The following is a 6,852-nucleotide window of genomic DNA, read 5'->3' as shown; positions in this document are numbered from 1 at the left end:
GATCAACATTGATTGACATTTTGCATGTCATTTCAACTTCTCTGAAAACCCTTCCTTGGAAAGCTCATGTTCACCCTTCAAGGCTGCCCCAAGTCCCCTTCTCAGTGAAGCCTACTCTCCTCCTCCAGACCTCTCCTCTTGCCCTGTCTTCTGTACTTTCTTGGTAACTTGTTCACGCCTTGTGATAGAACTTAACCCCATTATTACAAGACTTTCTTTAAAGCCGCCAGATTATTCTGTTTCTTTGGTACCTGGTAGGTGCCAAATATATTTTTCTGAGAAAAACACATTGAAATTCTTCAAGTCAAAAAAACTCATCATTCTGGGAAGAAATTCTAAGAGAGGAATAGATACAGAATATGCTTTTTGGAACAAGAGGAAGAATAAATGCATATAATTTATGTATAACTAGCACAAGTTAAACTCAAGGGATGGAAGAATACTGTTGAAGCCATACCTACTTCCCAACATACAGCAAGAGACTTCTGAAGAAAATATCCCACAAAAGAAGAGAATTCTCCAGAATACCTTTCCACACTTGACGAGAATTGAGGATCTTCACAGTGCATTGCCCGTCATCAAGGTAAGGCCCCAGATTTGGAGGACTTCCTACATCGCATGAAACGCCAACACTAACATCTGCTGGAAATGCACACTGTCCGCATTTCCTGCAGTCGGCTAAAAAGCAAAGAAAAGTGCACAGAGACAAGATGATAAGAAATGACCCTAAAACTACCTCAGAACCCAAATGAAGAACGAATATATCAAAAAATGTGACTTTGAACAATCTTGGGCATTTCTTTTATTGAGAACATAATCTTGGCAAACGAATCCTTTAAGCTAAACATGGCCATAGATTTATGACTCTGAATTACTAATCCTTGTATGAGCAACCTTTAGCATGGTCCCCTAAATATATCTGATATGTTTTTAAAAAGCAAAATAAGATCGATATCTCGGCATATGAGGGATTCAATTAATTTCCACCTCACGTTTCATAAACATCATGGTTCGTGCCCTCTGCATGCGGAGGAGGCCGAGTCATCTCGAGGCCACATTTCTACGGGTGTGGAGAACACACTCTAACGAGCAGTTTGTGCTGGGGTTTCTCCTCCTCCCCCTGCCCTCCTGCGTCTGCTCAGCTCCCTCACTGGTAAGACTAATGAGGTGTTTTGGGAATAGTCAGCCTGAAGAATATACTTGCCTCCATTTGTTTATTTATAAATTTTAAATACAGTCAGATGTAAAATATTTCTTTTTGCACTAGTTTTCCTATTTATTGAAATTTTTTGGTAAGAGACAAAACTCTGTGACTCAAAGAAACTTTGTCTTATTTTTCAAAAAAATCTCTCCAAAACCTGTATGTTTAAAATTGTTCCTTGTAAAAATTTAACTCCTAGCTTCCTAGCATGAGACTTGCATGTTCTAAACTTACCGCATGAGTTTTCTTTTCGGGAAAATAAGGTATTTATTTTGTCTCTTTTTGATTTTTATCTCTTTATTATAAAATATAACAAGTATACAGAAAAAGTATATAAAACACAAATGTATATCTTACTGAACACTCACGTCACCATCACTCAGGTGAAGAAATCAACATCGCCCACAGGCCTACAGACCCTGGATGCCCCCTCAGTTACACTGCACACGCTGGCTTCCCGTTCTGTTTCCATCTCTATGTACACACCCCCAAATACAACAGTGTTGCTGGGGTTTTAATTGTATATAAATAGGGCCATCGAGCACGTATTCGTCTGTGTTTGGCTTTGTTCTGTCAGCGTCCTCTGAGTTCTGTCCATGTTGTTGCGTGTAGCTGTGATTTATTTTCACTGCTCAGTATTATTCCATTTTGTGAATATGTCAATCACCGTTTGTTCATCCAATCAATCATTTACAGTTTGGGGCTGTTTCTCATTCTAGTGCTTCTGTAAGCACTCCTGCGCATGCACGGTGGTACACATCATCACGTGCTCCAGGCGTCACCATGCCAGCAGCATCAAGGTGCTCTCCAGAAGGGAGAGGTGATGGCCCAGCAAGGCGAGGACAGCGAGGCCATTCCCATCCTGAGGGCGGCCCTGAAGCTGGAAGCTTCCGACAAGATGTCCACACAGGGCTCTGCAAGCTGGTGAAGAAGCTCATGACCCGGGGAAGTTTGGAGACTGCCCTGGACGGGAAAACACCTGGCGACCCCAGCCCGCTATCTGCCAAGTGTCCTGGCAAGGATGGGGGTCCATCCCATGGAAGTGGCTGTTTGGAGCCACTGCTGTTGCCTTAGGGTACGTGACTGTCTCTGAGGTCATCACGGCCAGGAACTGATCACCCAGGCAGCTGCCACCCCCTTGCACACAGCACTCCCTATCTCCCCCAGGCTCCCTGTCCACTGCCCTGTCTCGCCCAACCCCCCCTCTCCATGTAGGGGTAGGGGTGGGGTGGGGTTTGGGGGTGGCATGGCCCAGAAGCAGGAGAGACTAAGGCTCTGTAGGAGGAAAGTGAAGCAGGGCCCAAGTCCCAATCCAGCCAGAGGGAGGAGGCCCTTGTTCCTCCAGACCCAATTCCCACTCCCTCTTAGTGCCTGCCACCCCTGTCCAGGTTCCCCCAGCCCCAGTCATAAAGAAAGCCTCCCTCACTGCACAAAGATTGCAGACCCACAACAGCAAGATGCAAGCCCTCTTAAATAGGCCACCTGGGCTTGGACCTCCCTGTTGGCCTGGCTGAAACTTTCCCGGAACCGTGCTGCCGTCTGAGCCTCTTCCCACCCCATTCTCCTTCCTTCCCCTTTCCTTCTCAGCTGTCAGATCTGCAGGGCAGCCGATGGTTGATGGTTCTTCCACTGTCTCTGGCTCCCTCTTCGATAGGTCTCTTGCATTTAATCTGTCTTGGCATGTGCTTCCTAGAAGGCCCTAAGTACTTATCATCCTAATTCTGACCATCTCGACGTCTCACAGCCAATAGCTGGTTTTCCTGTTTCTAGTTTTGCCTTCATAAATCCTCTGCAGGTGGCAACCAGAATGTTCCATCCATCCATAGCTGCACTCTGAAAGTATAAATGCTTTCCTGATGTCTCTGTGTGTCCCTGTGATCCCATTCCAGCCTCACTCTCCAGCTTTCCCCTTTACCCCTCTCTGCCTCATGTTTTATGATAATGACATCCAATTGGTTGAAGCCTTCCACTCATGTCATGTGTCATTTCCTCTGTGCCTTACAAGGTGGACTTTTCTTCTTGGGATGCTCTTCCCTCCTCTTTGCTTAGATGCAACTGCTCACCTGGCTGGCACCTCTCCTGAAGAACATCCCAGATCACCCCAAGCTAGATTTAGTGCCTGACCCCACCAGTCACCCTACCCCCTCAATGCTTCTAGGTCTCAGATGTCTCCACCTCTGTACCCTTCTCCCAATCAGAGCTGACCTCTGTCCAGGCAGCAGCAGGGCCTCGCTCGTGTTGTCTCCGGGTGCTCACTGCTTGCACGCTCTCAGCCAGAGGCATTCGGTGAAGATTGTTGTTAAATGGAAAGCAATAGACTCTAGCAATTTGTTGGTTTATTATCTTTAGGAACTCTTAAAATACAAAATAATTGGTGAGTTTGTTCAAGTGTTTTGCAGTTATTAGAGGACGTGGTATTTGTCCTTCAGAGATTGACGCCGTAAGGCCCGGGGTTGTCGTCATTCTGCTGTTCTGGGAACCTCCACCAGAGGGTAGGGAAGAGAAGGAGACAAGGTTAGGTCAGAGCCAACCCATCTTTTCTTGAAAACAATGCTGCAGGAAACTATAGAAGATGTTAGTACTAATGACTCAGTTGTGGTTTGCATTTTGTGGTGATCTGGTTCATTCTTTCACCCTTATCTATTCATAGTTGAAATAAGACTAGTAACTTACGGAGTTTTGGAAAAAGGCAATGAGGTAAGCATTTTAGTAATCTCTCATATTTATTTTAAAATTTGGTAACCATTTACCCATGCATGTAGTGAGTATGCACTTGATATTAGCAAATCAGAGAATTTAAGAAGCTATCCAACTATGCCAACACATCAATCAAGTTAAAGAAACAGCATCATCAGATTTTGTGGGACCAAAACACAGGTGATTATCACATTTTTGACTTATCAGACTTAAGGTTGGGGTATGGTGCCATTATAGAAGGCAAATAGCAATCTTCTCCTTTATCCCTGTGAGTATGGCGATGCCTTTAGTCAGTACGTGACACTGACCACCAGAGGGAAGACTGTCAAGTTGGGGGAGTTTGCCTCCAGTAGACTTGTCTTCTGGGCTCCTTCTCCTCCATTTCTCCTTAGGGACGAGCAACTTTTCTCTCCTTCCTCATGACAGTCTGAGCAGTCCTTCAGCACGCCAGTCAGCACTTTGCATTGTGGCTATCGGCTGACACGTACATCTTGCCAATTCTCCTTGGGCTTCTTCGAGCACAGAGCCTGGTTGGAGTCATCATATTTCCTCCATGTCTACCACATTGCATGGCACAGATTAGCATGCTCTAAATTCTTACAGAGGAAAGAACAGGAGAAAAAATGATGAAGAAAGGGTGGAGAGAGGGATGGAGAAAGAGAGGGAAGAAAGAAAGTAAAGCAATACGAATTTGTCATTTTTCCACAAAACCTCTTAAAGTATTTAAATTTCCATAACTATAGAATGAAAAATTTTCTCTCTAATTCAGGAGTTGTTAATTAGCAGTGAACAGATGGGAAAATTGTCTGTAGGGGAATGAAGTGGCTTCCCAGACCCTTTTAAGTCATGTCAGATGAAATAATCATTCAATATACCTTTTCATAAGGAGAGTTCTACTGGGAGCTGAGAGAGCCAAAAATAGTGATTGGAGCTCAGAGCCTTATGAAATAATATAAAGGGAACAGCAGGGAAGAAAAGGAAATCAACTCATTAAAACAAGATAAATATATTAAAAAGTCTTCAGGCTGTAGGTATATGTTCTGTACAAATCAATTTCCACTGCAATTCTTGTAATTTGTTCACAGGTAAATGTCTTATGTTCCTCCTATGTTCTGCTGTTGATGCTAATTAACACAGGTTTGAGGTGCCTGGGAAAAGAAACAAATACAGTTCATAAATGAAAACAGTTCACAGATGATAGGGAAAGACATTTGCATTGCAAGGCAGCAGACTCTCAATTTCAGATGTGGAAATATTTTAAAGGTGGTAGAAAGATTGTGGAGGAATGTTGTCTCTTTCACCATAGACTCCTTAATAAGAGCATCTTCATAAGGTATGCCACCCGTGTCAGAAGATTCCTTCCTACGTTCTCCTCTCCATACATAACATTAGGTAATCACGTTTTTGTATTCAAGAAGGGAGAGAAGTTTTAATTAAACACATTCTAAATTACTGTATTTAGTGGTACAGTAAGGGAGTTCAGAGTGTGTTGTGGGCTGGGAAATACCAGCTCATTTCTCCACACTATTTTTCAAAAAATGGAAGACATTAAAATTCTATCGATCTTTCTAGATATTCAGTGGTTGCATTGTTTTCACAATCTGAAAAGCAGAGTTGGATAGAATGTTCCTGATCTGCATTTTTAATAGAGGCTAAGAGATAAATTTAATTAAAATTCAAGTAAACGAACATTCAACCAGTGCCTACCAAATACAAAACTTGGTGCTAGGTACTGAGTGCCACACAGAGATATTTATCTCTGTGTCGTCCTGGTAAGAAATACCTTTCTTTGGGGAAACTCAGATTTGTAAGCAATGAACCTGTAACATTAGGAAGAATAAAATAATAAGTACTGGAGTAGAAGTAAAGCAAAAAGGCCCGAGAAAACTGAGTAAGAAATAGTTACTGTCGCCGTCACCGTGTCAGGAGGGACGAGAAGAAAGCTTCTGGATGCAGGGGCATTTCATTTAGCAGAAAGGGTGAGTCAGCATTCGACAGGAAGGACGGCTGGGCCCCAGGTAAGGTCACGCTCCTTTACCTCAGTCAGGCCTCTGCTCCAACGTCACCTCCCTGGTTAACATCGCTCCCCTCGCCTCTGTCTCCCTGGTTAACATCGCTCCCCTGCTAGCGCATCTTGCTAAGGTTTGCTGCACACACTTAGTTGTCTCTTTCCAAAAAATTGCAATAAATATATATGAACCAATTTTGATGACTTAGGGCATCTTTTGGAGGGCAGGGGAAGTGAGGAGATAACCACCCAAATAGATAAATCGGTTGATGGTTGATTTAAAATAGAAATTTGTGCTGTAAATAAAATGCAAATAGCAGATGATATCACATAGAAACTAGTTACAATTTTAGAGAACGAAGACTAAAGATTATACAAAGAGGGGTTTTATTAATGTCCTTTTACTATTCTTCTTTAAAAATATATATATTTCACTGATTTGGCAAGACATTTTACATAATTTTCAACCGACAGTGACAGGTAAAGTGCAAATTTTATAAGACATTTTAATATTCTGAATTTGGCAAACTGACTCACTCAAATGGGTGAATGGTCTAAGAAACAACGTAGATGAATTCAAAATAAAAAATAAAGGGCAAGGTTATGAAGTAATTTAAAGTAATAAATGTTTGCTAAAACAATTAGAAATTTTGAAAACCTAGAAAATTTTAAAAGTCTCCTATAATCCTACCACTAAAATTACTTTCCCACGTAATGAAATCATTTTTGAAAAAATGCTTTTTAAGTACATAACACTCTATACTACTTAGTCATTTCTAACTATTAAAACAAAGACTGTTCTTGGTTTTTGCTATTATGCTATGAACATATTTATTCTTAAATATATTTTCAATATTCAGATTACTTTTTAAGGATAAGCTGAGAATGAATAGGGTAGTCATATGATTGTGCTCAAGAAGAGAAAGTATTTTTCATTTAAGCCTAT

General features: G+C 41.9%; 1 protein-coding gene across 3 annotated transcripts in view; it reads right to left on the bottom strand.

The window, feature by feature from the left end:
- Positions 1-3,905: 3,905 nt before the first annotated feature.
- Positions 3,906-6,852, bottom strand: part of MBNL1 (muscleblind like splicing regulator 1) — a 200,492-nt gene continuing 197,545 nt past the window's right edge. For all 3 annotated transcript variants that reach the window (XR_011527647.1, XM_070577628.1, XM_070577629.1), the window contains exon 11: positions 3,906-5,046. The gene's annotated coding sequence lies outside the window, so the exon portion shown is untranslated. The remainder of the gene's footprint in view (positions 5,047-6,852) is intronic.

This window comes from Equus przewalskii, chromosome 15 (assembly GCF_037783145.1).
Source record: "Equus przewalskii isolate Varuska chromosome 15, EquPr2, whole genome shotgun sequence".
Classification (NCBI taxonomy): domain Eukaryota; kingdom Metazoa; phylum Chordata; class Mammalia; order Perissodactyla; family Equidae; genus Equus; species Equus przewalskii.
The sequence above is the reverse complement of the archived record's forward strand: the minus strand, read 5'-3'. Positions and strand labels throughout refer to the sequence as shown.